Source organism: Trachymyrmex cornetzi, unplaced genomic scaffold, assembly GCF_001594075.2.
Source record: "Trachymyrmex cornetzi isolate Tcor2-1 unplaced genomic scaffold, Tcor1.1 scaffold227, whole genome shotgun sequence".
NCBI classification, from domain to species: Eukaryota; Metazoa; Arthropoda; class Insecta; order Hymenoptera; family Formicidae; genus Trachymyrmex; species Trachymyrmex cornetzi.
Window position 1 is genome coordinate 1699116 of NW_017296923.1, and position 17965 is coordinate 1717080.

Consider the following 17965-nt stretch of genomic DNA (forward strand, 5'->3'; position numbering starts at 1 on the left):
TGACTGAATATTCCAGAACAAGCATTTTATCGTTATCAGGAACAACGTAGAACAGCGCGCGATAAAGCACGATCGCCACTCACCTGTTTTCTTCCAACTTTCTTTTGTGCTCTCTGGTCGTCTCTTGGATCGCACGGGAAGATGTTGAATCGCATTATTCTGGTTGCAAACTGTATTTTCGTCTTGAATAGAAATCCATATGTGAATCTTAATCGCATTTTGTGAACTTTTATGCTCAGCTGACTTTATTGCATAAATCATTTATAATTGAAAATTTTCTTATCTGTATATATTCGCAGAGGGCTGATAAATTATTCAATTATTAGATTCGTAAGGATTTGTTGAAAATCCGAAAATTATCAGTTCGGGAAAATTAAATTAAAGAAATCAAGAGAAATTTAAAAAATTTCGAAAATATTACGAACGGGAAACGGGAGATATAATGTATAAAAGTTAGTATAGATCTATTAGTTATGTCTGTATACTCTAAAAGATATCGATGTGGATTTAAAATTAACACTGTAGCGTTAAATATACATTATTTATATTAATATCGACACACCGATATTTTTTAGAATGTAACGTTTAATATTACAATACAATTTAATATTACATGTGATGTAAATGATATAGCATATTAACTAGATAACGTGTAATATTAATTAGATAATATGCAATTTATGTCAAAGGATTCATGCAGAATAGTTAACGTTTTCGTGAAAATGCATAGACAGACGGCACCACGTGTCTTGTGGCTCAAAGTATGAAGCACGTATGTATATACGGGCATGTAGCGCATTGCACGTGTCAGTTTAAATTCGCGAAACGTGTATGCTACTCATATTTGGAGGCGGAGAACGTATATTCACAGTCTGTCCCGGAAAATTTTGCGGAATAAAATCGCTCTAGAATCGTATCATCTCACAAAAACAGACGTGACGTATGTAAATATGGCAGCAAATGAACATTTAAATCACAGACAGTCCTAACATTGAACATTTGTCATACAATCATTGTATGTGCTTATGGATTTTTATTTTTCTGATATTGGCTCTATAGTTTCTTCAATTTTTTCACACGATTTATTTTTTCATACATAAAAAGTGTATCTTTTCTCTAACAAACTAAGTTTAAATATTACTTACCATATTGATTTTTGTTCACGTTGCAGCTATATAGTGATATTCTTTAGGCCAGTACGTAAAGCCTTTTCTGTACCATCACGTCTCAATTAGAAAAGACTTAGTGCAAGATAATGAGAATCTGTTTCAACGTTATCCATGATAAAGCGTTCTTTTACAGACGATACGCTGCTGAATGCTTTAGTTAATTCGTGCTTCGCAAAGCCTTATAACTTACTGCCGATGTGTTTCATTGCGTAAACATCGACTTGTATGTATATTAAAGAAAGTCGAGTCGTTCGTTGCTGACGCCCATGCGCATCATTAGTAACTTAATATTAGTAGTTTCGGAGGACCTCTCCTTTTAAGCCTTCCTTGTGTACACGTTCTGCCAACGCATGCATATTCCTGTCAACGCCACGCATTACACTTACGTGAACGTAGAACCAGCCCTATCATGTCAGCACCTATAACACTCAAAGGAGCACTTGCACAACCATTCTCTTTGAAGCCGCCGCGAAACTTTTCGTATTACGACGTTACATAGTAAAACAGTAGATCGTATTGCGATTGATAATGGCCGACACTAATTACTGTAATCCATGAACTTTCGATTCCGCAACGAAAGAGAGCGAAATAAGATACTTTGCGTAAGATGATAACCGGTCGTGTAATAAAATCGAGCGTTAATACCGCTACTAAATTACTACAATTAGTGGTTACGCTTGTAGTTTAAAATCAAATTTTAAAAAATCAAAGAGGCACACACGGAAAAAAATGTTTGATTGAATTAACTGGGATTCTGATGGAAAATGAACGATCCAAAATTGTTGTTAAATCTATTAGATTTCTGATTAAATCTACTAAATGTTGGTTATTTCAACTAGAATTTTAATAGATTTAACCAGAAATCTTGTAAATTTAACTAGAATGCTGGATCGTTCATTTTCCACCAGAATTCTAGTTAATTCAACCAAACATTTTTTTCTGAGCATGTAAGAATAAATTGCCTAGTAGTTAATATAAGTTTTAATACGGTCCTGCGGATTGTATTTATACTTTAATACATGGAAAGAACGGTTTTTGCTGAGGTATTTAAAGTTAAAATAATTTTGTTGGACTACTTATCAAAAGAGTTATGTATAACTTTCAAGCTAGTTGATAGAATGTCAAAACCTTTTATAGCATTGCTTATCATGTTTGAGAATTCTTATAATGAAAAAGTGGTGGAAAAAATTACATATTATTCTAAATCGCATTTAAAAATAATACAAACAATTTTTTTACCACTTCAGTCAAAAAAAAGTAAGTATTATATACAATCAAATTAAAAGTATCTACTCACATTTGAATAATATGTAAGAATATTATAAGACTTTGAATTTATAAAGGTCGGGACACCCTGTATATATATATATATATATATATGTATATGCATTCAGATCATATTTTTCTGTTTATTTCTCTTGCTTCGAAATCATAAATTGATGATTTTTAAAAATATTCATATATGCATTATTCAAATGTGGATAGATACTTTTATATCCTATTATATAAGGTGTCCGGTAAGTTTTAACTAAGCATTTATATGCAGATAGCATATGAATGCTTAGTTAAAACTTACCGGACACCTTGTATAATAGGACTAAAAGTCTAATATGTATAATAGAACTAGTTTGTGAACTAAACTGAATCGAAAAGTCCTGTACCATTTTGCAATTTTTGCATTAGTGAACGAGATATTAATTTTTAAAGATTGTCGAATAAGCGAGTAAAATTTACGCATAACACAACTTTAAGATTTCTTTCAAAGTTCTTTATAAAATATCTTAAAGATGTTTCTTAAATAACTTTTAAGGATATTTTAAAGCTGTTTTATATGTCAATTTTAGACATTTTGCTCATTGGGTGACTAAAAAAAGTTACGAAAATTGCAAAATGGTAAAGGGACTTTTCGACTCAGTTTCTGTTCTATTTAAACTCGAGCGCTTTGTTAAAATCCACTCCTATTTAAAATAGTTAAAATCGTATGTGTGTAGCATGCGTGTTTAATCGGTAAAATAGACGATTCTGTTGGAATTCGGCCGTCACTCCAGCATTCCCTTCTAAAATTATTTTTTAACAAAATTATTTTCAGATCTGTATTTAACAAAATTTTTACATATTTCAGTAAAATTGTTTTTTCTATGCAGGATAATACATTTGAGAAATTCTGTAGAAGACGTAAAAAAGTTCCCGTGATTTAACGTTCGATGATGGCCATTGACGGGGCTATTGGTGCAGAAGTGAATCTCGTCGTTTATCGCGTGCATTTCGACGCCAAGTTCCAATCAAGTTAACTGCTTCCTCGAGTATCAAGCTCGCGTGGAATATGGATTCGAGTCCTCGATCGTAAGCGAGCCTCGAACTTCAGGTAGTTTAGTGCTACCCCTTTGAGGGATACTTATGCCGCAACTTCCTTCTATCGCTCAAAGCAAGGCTGCTGCGATTTCAAGTATTCATCGAGAGTTCACCGACCTTCGAAATATCCCGCAGCAGCGGGTAATCAGCTTCTTTTATTTAGACTGTTCTGTAATCTACCTCTCCTCTCGTGCCACAAAAAGACATTACGGTCGTATTTCCTCCCCGACTCCGTTTTCATTCGTTTGTGTGCGCCGTCTAACCACCCTCATTTCAGCTACTCTTATCCACCTAAAACTAGCACCCTACAGAAATCGTTGAAGTGAAGAGCGTAAAATTTGAATATTCTCTAATGATGTCTCGTAGGAAAATGTGAAAATACACCGAGACAATTTTTCCCAATTTGTTTTTCTTTCTTAATTTTATACATGTGTTCGAATTCGTATATTACTTTTTTAAGTAAATAATTTACGTGACTCGTGAAGCTTTAAATGCTCCATCTATCTTTCTCAATTATCTCGTAAATCGTTAGTTACTTCAATTAATAAATGTAATATTTACGTACCGAATGAATTATGAGATACAGCGCGTTACTACTATCTTGTAACAATCTAATATCACTGAGAGTGATAACATCAATAATTCTGTCTTTTCTCATTGCTGCCATTTTTCTTTTCTGATTCGTGTTTCCTTATTCCTTCTTTTCTCGCGCGAGCAATAAAAATTACTCATCAACCACCTATCATAAAAGAAAAACGGCTTGGCTTAACGCCAGATGCATCTTCGTTATTCTGGGGCAAATCAAATATTTTTCTCCCATTGCATCCTCTGGCTGTAATTTTATAAATACGCATCTAATAAGAAGATTGTATAGTAAGTAAGATCTTATAATATTTTCATTAATGCAAGAAAACTTGTGAAAAAAAGAATTAACCTTTTGCGTTAATATCGTTCGAATAGAAAATAATTATTGCATTTGAATAGTAGAAAGTAATTATTGAACTTTAAAGCACTGTCTAACCCGATTTCGATTTTCTGTTTCTCTACTTTGTGCACATAGTATGAAATCAAATGTTACTTTGCAAGTACATAAACTTCGAATAACTAAGTTAAATTTTGCAGAAAGTGCTTTATCGCCGGAGAATTAATTTCATTTAACACGTTGATGTAAATGATCTAAAGTATCCAAGAGATCATAATATATCTTCCTCCATGTTATAAAAGACGAAGATAAATCAGCAACAATGAATGTCTCGTAAAACTTCGTAGAAATACTTGCAATGATTGGTGTAATCAAATAAATGCTACTACCAGACGTTAGAAGTCGCTGGCCAGACTACTGTAGTTTGCGAATTCATGTTCTCTCCAAGGTTGGCGATCTCAGATAAATGCATAAATATTGATGCTCCACAACCGGGCCCGAAGTTGGACGAAAGTTTTATATACACACGCCAAAGAAGCGGACAGGAAAGGTACACGGTCCCCGTCGAGGAAGAACTTTGGGTGAAATATCCTTCCATGCAAAGTGCAGAGACATAAATTGCATTGAGGCTCCTGCACTGCCGAAGATACGGCGAGCAAAGTCGGTTCCGACATTGGCGTACATACAGTGCCATCAGAGTGATTGCATTATGAGAAACTATTCGAAACGGAATTTCTAAGGTGCTTGTTAGATAAGTACTGAGATAGAGAAAAGGTGACACGATTACTTCGTGGAAAATTTCCGGATTAAATTCCATGGAAAATAAATCGAATCGTTTATTTATTTTTATGTTGGATTGGCCTTTTATTATTTACATAATTTAATAGTTATAGCAGCGTTTATTCTCTCCAAGATTGATTTATTGCACCGGAAAATGTTATAACAGATGCGCGAAGAACCATATTTTCGTCGTAATTATATTTAAAACAAATTAGTTTGCATTATTAATGTTAATTTGTACATTCAAAAGCTATTTAATTTGCTGTTAACTAAAGCGAGTAAATTTCTTAGTATTAAGCAATAGCAGTGTTTCTTGATACCGTACTCTCTTATATATACTATAGACGAAAAGAAAAATTCCATCGCACAGGTTCCAATAATATAGTTTCGCGTAAAATGACAAATATCGTACGGACTGTAGGTCGGTATTTCTGCAGAACAACCCCCTTGTGCAATATTATTGAAACAAACACAACCTCACGAAATTGTTTCAAAAAATGGTACACAATGTATTTTGTACGAAATCACTACGCACCCTTGCTATTCTTACTCTCAGAACATTGAAGTATTCAACATTCTCTTAACTGTGTTCATTATTTTTATATAATGGTCTACATTGTTGAAGAAGTTTGCAAAGTATCAGTCGCACAACGGAAGTATTTAATTAACGGAATCTTTTTGTGGAAATTGATTAACCATCTAATTGAGTTATCTTTTAATTAATGATGTTCTCTGTTATCCTGTATGTACGACCCAATTATTTCAATCGGGGCAAAGTATTCTCGCTCTCGACTTATTTAATTTTCCACTCCTCCGTAAAAAAAAAAACGAGACACTTTTTGTACCAGCAATCTTGTTTACAATTGCCTTTGAAAACATAACATAAAAAATTGCGCGAAATATCTTTGCTGGTTTGTCGTGCACTTGTATCCAATGCGAAGCTACCGGCATTTCTAATTCACGAGTTTAAGAGGTTACCACGTAGGCAATACGTAGTTTCGTGTCCGCAGTCTCGTGTACTCTGAAATAGAATTGTCGGCAAATCCGCTATTCGAGAAATTTCACGCTCGTTTCACACTTTTACACTTTCCACTGTACCGTATCGGCCGATCATTAACCAGAAGTAGTCGCGAGTGGCTACAGAAAATTACGTGTAGTTTTCTGTGAACTTTCACGTTTCGGAAAGATTAGATTTAATCCTGTTTCTTGACTTTGAAGGAAAAATCACGGAATTATTCGAATTTCATATTTTCAAATTTATTGTATCTGAACATCCCCACTGTCAATTTTAATGGAAAATTATTCTTGTTGGTGAACTTTTATTCTATTTTAGAGCATCGTTAGAATTTTTGAATTTATAAAACTCAAAAGCTTATGTAGGTAATTTGTGTATTCGAAAGCGTGACGTTTGAATTTATCTCAGTGTTCAAACAGTGAGTAAAGAAGAGACATTGGAACAGCAAAGGGTGATAGAACGCGCGCGCGAAGAACACGAGAGAAACACAGAGAGAGAAACATACGGGTGAGAACCTATACACACAAGTCGGTCTATGCAAAGGTCCAAACACGTACTCTACAGGGTAAATGTTTAATACAAGCCTGCAGAGCAAAATGTAAAGTGGTACCTGGGGAATGCACCTGGACTTTAGAAGAGAATCCAGTGCGTTTCACACACGTGTAACCATCTCTCCATTATTTAGATTTGATAGGTACCTTTCCTTAACAATGCAATGATATCACAAAGAATTTTGGTGTCCACTTGTCATTGTAAACACTGGGAAAAAGTCAGTAGAAACCGGAAGAGGGATATGATTATTTTTTTAAAAGGAAGTAAAACTAATTAGTCGATTCATACGCTTGACGAATTAACCGTTAAACATAAGGGTAAAGTTGGCAGAGGTGTTAGAGCGCTTCTTTCTTTCGCTTGTGAAACTATTCACGTTTCTAACTCTCGCTTTTACACGTCACGAACGCGTCTCGTAGCCGTAACTCTTCAAGCGTTCCATCGGCAGAAACGACTAACTCATGAAAGTCCCGCGACGTACCATTAATTGGCGTTCAACCATCGGCGTAACATTCTCTTCGTAACGATCCCTCTTCTTCTGTCACAAAAGACTCACGTTCTCCCTTAACGACGGAGTAAGTCCTGACCTCGTCACGCGGGAAGATGTTCACATCAGAGCATACAAAGTAGCGGCCCCGCATCACGCCCGTATTTATCTCGAAAGAGCATTACCGAGTTGCGGATCTAATGCGGTTTCAGCATTTTATTAAGGGATGTATGGAAGCCTGTAAGTATCTCCGCCACATTAAAGGAACGCGCTATTACGCAGGTCTGGCTCGAAGAATTGTGCAGTTCAGACGTACATTCTGCATCAATTTCGTTCTATTAGTAGCGGCAACGGGCGTGTGCTTCGTTTCATCATCCACCAATTGCTGCCTGGTGATATTCACGTTCTGTTTGCCTTCAAGTTCGACCTCTGTTCTCCTTTGATTAAGTATTTTGGTGCGAGAGATAGCGGAGTCAAGAATTGTCTGCGCGGCAAATTTTAGCAATGCGAATTTAGGAAAGAACCAAGAGTAATCCTGCGAGCACGCTTTGTGCTCGCTTTAGTCAATTTCTTGTGTTGCGCGTGAAGCATATACGTAAAGATTGGATGTTTCGCTATTTTCTGGATCCTAGGAATTGAAGGCTGAGCTACTTGATTTCGCTAGGGACACGTATTTGCTCTTTAAAACAACTATATACAGGGTGTTAGTTAAGTATGTTCCCAAACTCAACAGAGCGATTCTTTGGTTTATTTCAAGTAAAAGTCCATATAAACATATGTCCTAAACGGCTTAGTTTCCGAAATAAAAAAATTTAAACCTGTAGTAATAATCTATTTATTTGAAAGAAATACAACTTGAACTAGTCAAAAACTAGTCAAAAACAGAAAAACAAAAATAGGCTTCAGTTCTTCTGACGAAATAAAACAATTAAATGAATTGTTGAAAATGTCCACCTTGCGCCATGATACATCCATCGAGCCTTCTTCTCAAAGATTGACGTACACGCTCAAAGATACCAGGTGTGTTACGTATTGCCTCGCATGAAGCAACTATTCGATTCCTCAAATCATTTTCATTCTCAATTGGGGTGGTATAAACCAATGATTTCAGATGCCCCCAAAGGAAATAATCCAAAGGATTTAAGTCTAGTGATCTAGGAGGCCAAGGTTGAGTTCCTGCTCGACCTATCCTGTATTTTGGAAACTAAGTCGTTTAGGACACATGTTTATATGGACTTTTTTACTCGAAATAAACCGAAGAATCGCTCTGTTGAGTTTGGGAACATACTTAACTAACACCCTGTATATTCCATCGTCGGCATTATGTATATCCATTGCGCGAGATAATGGTAAATTGATAGTACGAATAAAACCGTGGTGTAAAAGTTCTGTGACGAGGTTGCTTTTGTGCGATAGCGATTTATTCTTGGAGAAGAAGATAAATATCACGATAACAGATTATATAATATTACGCCCCCGTGTTTCACTCGTTTCTTTTTTATTTCTTTCTATTTCCGTTTAATATGCAGATCAGTGAGAGACGAAGTTGACATGATGAAAAATAAACGGTGTAAAATAAGTCGAATGCGAGACACATGCAAATCGTTCTGTCAGTACTGCGCAGAGACAAACGATAATACTGCATTTGTTCGTGAGTTTTTCTTTGAAGTTCGCGTCACAATCGTGATTCCCGTTATTCCGATATTCAATGGGACCGAAGTCAAATCGTACGTGCGTCGAGATGTGACTAGAGCCTGTGTGTAGTATAATTGAATTTAAGTGACTTCCGTTATACATATCCGGATACTGATCTGGCTTCTCACCTCTTTACGCGCGTGCACGCGTTTGCGCTGGTTACAGCTCAATTATTTCACCGCAACCTCTGACTGTTCGAGCGTTAAGCGAATTCACGCGTACCGACAGACAGAGGCGTAATGATGAAGTGGTGCTGTGTGATCTCGGGAGCGTTATATGACTTTATGAGCTTTCATACATAGCTCGATCGATTATCTAATAAAGTCATAATTATCGATGTGCAATGTTCTGCATTAGATTTAACATAAGTGCGCTGTACAAGCATAAATAGATTTTGTCACAGGAAATGAAGATAGGCACATCATGATAAACCGATAAACGTGTACTGTCACGGTGGAATTTTTAACGATATTAATGCTTCTACCTCGTATCTTAGCAATAAAACCAAAGAAACCTCAACACACAGCCCGTTATATTCGCAACATGTTCATGAAAATTCAATGGGCTGTAACAACGTGGGCGTACAGTAATAAAGCTGGACTGTGTAACGACACTGCCATTAAATGGCATTGCGGTCGTGAATACTGTGCCGCGATATGAGACCAGGCCATTATTCGAATTAAATTAATGCAACCGGGCTTTCTCGATGTAAGAAAACGTATGATTATTTTCCCATAATTACGTCATAAAAGATGACACCGCGCTGTGTCACGGTAGATTCATACATGATCGCGAAACCGTAGCGGGGTTTTGCAAGTTAATGACATTCCGTGTAATCGATTACTCAGCATATCGCGGGACGTTTAATCAGGTGAGGTGACTCAACGATCCACGATGAAAATTATTAATCTCTTTATATAAAGGCTTCACCCGTCGTAGATCTCAGCTTTAAATATCGCCGATCGTTATTAAATTAATATAACACTCGTAATAGTTATCTAAATATTATGTGTAAAACTCCAAGTTGATGTACTTGAGATTGATATTGTATAATAATTTTGCGATTTCTAATTTAATTTCTAATTATTTTGCATTTAAAAATAATCTCCGAATTAATATTTGACGTATTTACTACTTTATAACTTCACGTTTTTAATACTTTACTTTTTTCAATACATTACTTATTATTTAATATCTTTCACAATCATTGTTAAAAAAATTGTTGAGAAATAACATTTTTCATGTCACATAAGTTAAGACGAATGAATTCTGATTTTATAGCGGAAATTTGTCGACTTACTTCGACTAATAGAGAGGTGCACGAGATTTCCGTGTAACCGTTAATTAAGATATCAATCTGCGCGCTGCAAAATATAGGCCGGCAATAGGAGGGCGCCCGACAGATACGATCTGGAAACTCGGCCACATCTTTTCAAAGACGTCGTGCTGTGGAGCAAAACGAAAGACATCGATTCGCCGTGGCAGCGCATACATGCACCACTGCAATTCCGGTAGTGCGCCAAAGCAGAGAGACGGGGATAATAAATATCGCTTTGCAATCCGTAGTTTCAGAGACTGCATTGTGCAAACTATTCGCGCAGGCGTGTCGGGCGAGCACCAACGTGATCGACATTCCAAGCCCGAGACAAAATTGGGCCCCCCCGGTCTCATGCCGTTAGGCAGGTAGACAGTTCTCAGGTATTTCTGCAAATGCGTTCGCGATTACTGTACCTCGGTACTGCGAATCGCAGGATTCCTGCATCGTGACTCCTTATTACATTCGGCATTCTCGACGTTACGGCAGCTGCGAACGTCGTGTCGCTGCAAGCGAGTTTGCGCATTGCCGTGCAGAGGTGACCGCGAGACTGGCACTTTTCCCGAAATAGCATACTTCCGGCAGAGAGTCCGGGAGTTCGCTCACAGAAGAAGCTTATCGCGCCGTAGAAGGTAGAAGTTACTTTTGCATATTCTTGCGCCGCGACAAGAGAACTGCAGTAATGCACAGGAATAGAGAATGAGCATCATAAATCTCATGCTGGGTGACTTTTTCGGCTTTTATTTCTTAATCTAAAAGGAGAACATGTATGTATCTCGTATACATTACGTAATCTTCTTTTGTTTGATTTTATGATGTATCGGTAAAATATTGACATACATTCTTTTTAAAGTACATCTGTCAAATTATATTCTGCTTTTCCAGGTTGTTCTGATGTAACTTACTTTTATTGCGATTATATCCGGAGTATTATTGGCGGGATCTTTAGACTGATTTATTTCAGACGACTCTGGCAGAGTCTAGCATACAATCAGTTATGTAACGTAGAACATTTTAAATTATACGGATATGGACATTTTTATTGTTGATCTGATTTTACTTGTTTTTTTCATCACACTTTCTCGTATCCGAAGAAAGATAATTTAAACCTATAATTTTGTGTAAGAAAAATCGAAATTCTGTCTCTGAATATGCATGCTCATCTTTGTTATAAGGATAATTAACTATTCTACTTGCGACGTCAGAGTATTTCGATCCCCTTCTTGACTACAAACTTCATTCCTTGTAATATATATATAATGACATTTGAGTTCTGAATATAATTATGTAACTTCCACGAGCTATCTGTGAGCCACCACGATTGACGATCAGGATGTGCTTTCGCAAACTCAGTCTGATTACGTAGACAATAGTTATTCGGTTCTGTCAAATGTGCTTATCGAATCGTAACTTTTCTATCTAAGAGTTATAACGGCATAATCTTGTATCATGGTCAACGAAGAAAACGTACGTGCTAGAATATGTGCTATCGAGCTTATGTTCTTTCTAGTTGGCGGAGACAGAGTTGCCTTACGCGAGAATACTAATCCTAAAATACACGTGTCATGGTTGACTGTCATTTACGGAAAACGCACACGCAAGCGGATGGATTTGAAAATGCGAGGGAAGCACGCGATAGAGCACGTTTTCCGTATCGCGGCGTTACTCTAAGCAACATTTCTCTCCCGAAACTGCCTAGAATCTCCACAAAATTCGTCGACGCGGTTGTGAACTTCTGCCATAATGGATGGCGTCGCAATTTCTCACGACTATTGCCACGAAGGCGGATTAATTTACGTTTCTCGCGACCATTCGTTCCATTTGAGCGAATTATCAAGCGGAGGTACGAAAATTCCCATTACAAGCGCAATTATCCTCTTTTACCCACTTTGTTGTTTTTTTCTTCCCTCTGTCATTTTTACGAAGTTCATGAAACTAGCGCGTGCGGCACCCAGTCACTCGTTCACCGAATTAACGCTCCATTATGTAAACCGGTGAATTCCACACGCCGTTGCTACACGGCTCCCGCAATTACGCAAAGTACACCGCGTATCAACTGGATATTCCTCGCTGTTATAAAACGCCATTTCGGGTGTTGGCACGTTCATTCTGAAATACAGATTTTAAAATTTGCATGGGCGTGCATGATGCAAAGCCACCGGGTAGGAAGCGAGGAACTTGCTATTTAAGTCCAACCTATTTTCCCGCACGCATACGATGAACGAATAATGTATACGAACAGCTAGCAGGTACTCCGAGGTCCTTCCAGAACTTGATTATAACGGCGAAGAGAACTGCTTTTCTCACTTGCAATAATATATCAGGCACCAACAATAAGAATACGTCAAAGTAGTAAAAAAGAGCAAATACGATTGAGACTTTATCTTTGTGTCTAATAATATTTTATGAAATAATAATTTAAAGTGTCAATTTAATAATTGAACGGTTTTGCTGAAGTATTTAAAAATTCAGCGAGATCTAAAAATAATTTTATTGGATTTTAAAATAATTATGTAAGAGTCCTCAAACTAGTTGCTAAAATGTTAAAACTTTTTACAGCATTCATGATCATCCTGCTTTAGTTTTTTACATAATAATTTTGGTGATCCAACAAAACTATTTTTAGAACTAATCTACTTAAAAATCTAAATACTTCAACAAAATCATTCCTCTCATGCAATGTATTATAAATATGTATATAAAGCACCTCAAAAATGAACTTATTATGAAAAATATTATCCCAGCTAGATGAATTTTAATTAAAAAAAGATACAGTTATATTTTTAAATAATCACACGGAATACATGCAAAATAGAAGTACGCGAATTTGAAAAATCTAACCGTTTCGATCATAAATATTCGAATAAAATATTAGAATGGCGCAGATGTCGACGATTATTAAGACAGATTGAATGTTATTTTGCGTCACATGTAAGAAACTTTGATATTTTTTATTATGGAAACATTAGACCATTGAGGCAAGGGATGAAGTAATTAAGAGAACCATTAACTGCCAAATCCGATTTATCTACGACGATTGGCTTCGAAGTTTGGCAACGAGGTAAATGTTCCCGGAGTTTCAATCAGCCCTCCTTAGAACTGGTATTTTGCAGCCCTAAGACGTTCAGAATGCGATTATGATAAATTCTTGACTAAAAGTCGCTAAAGTACCCAAATCCTCTTTCGATAATAATCGAAAGAAAGTGGGAAGAAGGATAGTTTTTTTTTTACATTATAACAGTACACTATAGATTACTATGTCACGGTAGCTTGCATTTCAGAGGCATTGAAATAGCGATTTGCATGTAAAACGAAATGCGTTTTTTCTCATATTTACGAGAGGATGATACTTCAATATTCCTTGCTGAAATATCCGATATTCTGCTAATATTCATTTTTTTTATCCGACAATTATTAAAGCTTTATATATAAGTTTGATGAGAACGAGTCGGCAAAGGTATCATAATTAGAGTGCTATGCATTTATATATGTAAATGCAAAATGATGTACCATCTATATATGTAAATGCAAAACTGTTGTACCATTACATAATTTTTTGCGGATAATATTTAAATAATATATTTTGAATATTTTTAAAATTTTTCTTTATACTAATGCTATTTTTTTTCTGCATTGCAGGTGATTATGCATTGGACCATGTTTGAACGAAGCTGCGAACAGGTATGTTGAAGTTTCATTCGAACTTATTAGAACGTACTCTCGTATGAAATTTATAACGATATGAAGCTTTGGTTGGTGAATGTAATGGAGTATTGGTGCACTACAGTGTATTACCATACAATAATACCGGAAGTATTGTCAACAATATGCCGCAATATGCACACGTCGCTTACTTTTCGATTTCCGTTGAAAAAAAAATTGAAATGCAATTCTCCTTTATGACGTTATATGCGCGTATTGTCGTCAATGTAAACCGTTCAACGTGACGGGCCCTATTTGTCCCGGGAATATTTTCGTTGTTTGGCAAAATGTAATTTCCTTGCGGCAAGGGCCACGGCGCTTTGGAAAAGAAAAAAAAAGCGAAATATCGAATGCGAATAATTCAAATGTCATTTCTCAGTCGGATTTGTCGGTCCGGTACCCGCATACTGCCAGACAATATATTCGATAAAGTGCCGAAAGCAATCGCCGTCACCCATTCGGCGCAAAAAAAAAGCTTATTTATGGAGCACTCGTCGATATCCAGCCTAACTTTGATTGTCAACCCAGCACTCTTATATTGTCACAGTTTCCTATCGTGATGGACATAGACGATGATCCATATCGTTCAGATTGTTAACTAGTATTCCTCACGGATTTGGCGCGTTCGCTTTCGTGAAAATATTTCCGCTTCGTGTAGAAGAATGCATCTGTCCATCCGAAATTATATCTTGCGATACATCGCGATGGTATCTCGCAAAACAACCACGGTGCTCGCTGGTGATTTAATTAAATTGTCTGTTTTCCGGTAACATGTAATTGAAATGCAACTTTTAGAACGTCAATATACAACAAATGTACATGTACATTTGTGCACATGTAGAAATATGTTCTCCACAGCCGCGAGAGAGAAAATATCGTTGAAACACACAGCTTCGTTTGAACAGAATAACTATTAGCTCCCGCTTTGGCTTTCCGCGTTTTATTTTATGATTTTTGTTTGTATTAAAAAATTTACAATTCTGAAACTTGTGCACATATATCTGTGCGGTTTAACATTAAATAATAAACAGGGCTTGCCGCACGATAGCATTCATTTCATTTTTTAACCGTAGATTTATTTATGTAAGGATAAGGATTTGTATATGTATATTAGCTCGAGTTCTGCATTAGGTATGTATTTTCCAATCTTTTATTTGACAATATTTGCCATCGATAAAGCAGGCTTGTAAATTTAGCTGAAAATTTCGGTTTGGATTCGTTAATCAATAAATGGTCAAATATCTCATTATTGCTGCGAATAGGGAATTAAATTACCTATATGATCGTTTATTGATTAACGAATTGAAAGCGGGTTACAAGCCCGCATTTACGAGTGCTCTTATCTAGAGAAAGCTCATTTATTTCAATGCAATTGCAATACAGTTGCGATAATTACTCAGCGATCTTAATTCCTTCGTAATAATATCCCTTTAAAAATACAATCATTTTAATTTATAATGTTACTTTGTGAAATGTTAGATATAAAAAAAGTATTTTATGCAGTTTAACATTACTTTACATTTCGTATGGTAATATAAAATTACGTATGAAATTATATCGAATCTCCAAAGTTCTCAGTGACTGTTAACGCATTTTTTATTGATACTTTTTTCATGTTTTTCTGATTATTCGTAAGTACATATCCTTCACAAGTGCCATATAAATAATTTAAAAACTTGACGTATAAAAGCCATTTACGTGGAAATATTGTTCATTATTTCCTAAAAACAAAAAAACCACAGTAACCCGCTGGTGGTCAAAAGGAGCGAGTTCGCATGCTAATGGCGGCAATTATCGTGAAAGCGATGGCTTAACTGTTACATTTCTTGCTTGAAAGAGTTGTTAATACTTCGCCCGATCCCACGGTGATAACCCAATTCACTGTTCGCTATACGTGACAGGTTGGGCTCGCTGCAGAATTGTACGGTAAACAATGCCAAAACTATTTTCGCGGGTCAAGAAGGTGCGAGTCAACTTGCCAGGCACGCGCTCGAGAAAGTCGCGTTTTTTTACATACGATAGAAGACACATACACACGCGTGCAGTTACTATAAATGGCTCGTTATGATGTCACTTGTTGTCACAGCCTTCCCTGAACCCTATTATAACGAAGAGTTCATCTCGTGGACACTTCTTTTCGCTTGCGAGGCTGGAAAGAATATCACCAACAGGGTTGATGGCGGCTTTTGTCCTCGGTTAGAGAAAACCTACAATTGCATCCCTCTGACCGATATACATTCGGCGAAACTAGCCTTTATGTTTTGAGCTACGAAAGATAAGCCCGAAACATTGCAAACACCAATAAGTCTATACAACATAAAATGCGTTTCCTTCTTTATATTTGATCTTTTCTTTCGCCTATATTATGTTAGCTCTCTTTTCGAAAATACTCGATTTATACGTTTGCTATATTATTTAGTGGAAACAGTGGGTATTTTGTGGTTTACAATTTGGCAAATGCAATATAATATTAATAATTAAAATTAATAAACCATCATATATTATTACAGTACGAAATTGGAGATGTGTATATCGCGCTTTATACTCTTTCATTGGAATAAATTTGGTAACTGATCCGAAAACAGAATTATATTGCGCTCGTCTATTCGTTTCTATTGCATCATGTATAAATTTGTATAATTTGAATCAATTCTGCACTTGGAATAATGTGAACAAAAATGTTGTAAAATTAATAAATACTTTATTTAATTGAATTAAGTATTTGCAATCATCCAAGTAAAATGATTTGTTAATTACTAATTTTATTCGAAGCATTCTTAATTATTAGATGAAATAATATCTTATCCTTCAGAATATATCATAGCGATAGAATAAACACATATTCAATCTGGATTTCAAATACACCATTAATATTTGCGCACTTTCGTAAGATATACGAGCGAAGTTCCCTATTTATATTATTCTTATATTTACTTAGTAATGCAATCAGATTCTACATTTTAACATACATTTTGTAAATTTAAAATAAAAATTACCGATTGAAAAAGGGGAAGGAGAGAGGGGGGAGGGAGGGAGAAGATATATTGACCAGCGATATTTATCGCACTGTTTCTATATTTGTTTGTAAAATATAGCATATTACAAGCAATTGTGAAAAATTTTGCAACACAAATCTGTAATATCGATATTGGTCGAGAATATCTCTGAACTACTATATTCTGAATTTTCTTTCATTTGTAACATTTTAATGCATGTACATGGAAATAATGATTTTGTTGAAGTATCTAAAAATTTGGCTAGATACAGATCTGAAAAAATTTTGTTGGGAATTTGCATATGAACATTATTTATCCGCTTTGATTGAAAAAAGAATTTTTTTTCTATTATCTGATTTATTTTTATAGTCAATTTTCACTTGTAATTTTTTATTAGACTACCAAAATAATCATCTAGGACACTCAAATTAATTGCTATAGAATATCAAAACTTTTTGAAACATTGCTCACCATGCTTAAGTTTCTTAAATAATTATTTTAATGATCCAATAAAATTATTTTTTTTAATTTGTATTCTTTAGATTAGATACTTCAGTTGTCCTTTTCGTATAAATATTAAATGTGCAGAATGTTTGTTATTTCTATAATTTTCTAGACGCTTTTATTTGCGAATAGTAGAAGTAATTGACTAACATGAAGCACAGCAAAAAACGGTAGATACTTGTGGACATGGTAGAATAATTAGTAGGTCAAATGATGAAGAAACAATTCGTGAATGTAAATTTTGAGGTATGCATTATCTTGACAAGATGGGGTCTTCTCAAATTACTGACATTTGCAGTTCGTGTGACCACCAGTTTCCTCGCAATGTGTTAAGATTAACCATTACGATCGATTCGTATTGGCTGATGTGTACATAGACGATATTATCAACAGATAAATACAGTCGCGAGATAATTGTCGGAAAAAGAAGATAACCCTCAGGACAGTGCATAGCGCTGTATGACGTCGGTCCAATTATG

At 35.6% G+C, this 17965-nt stretch overlaps 1 protein-coding gene across 1 annotated transcript in view; it reads left to right on the forward strand.

Annotated features, from left to right (window-relative positions):
* kek5 (leucine-rich repeat, immunoglobulin-like domain-containing kekkon 5 protein) overlaps positions 1 to 17965 on the forward strand; it is a 273744-nt gene that overhangs the window by 140734 nt on the left and 115045 nt on the right. The window contains exon 4 of the mRNA XM_018506571.1: positions 13924 to 13965. The gene's annotated coding sequence lies outside the window, so the exon portion shown is untranslated. The remainder of the gene's footprint in view (positions 1 to 13923; positions 13966 to 17965) is intronic.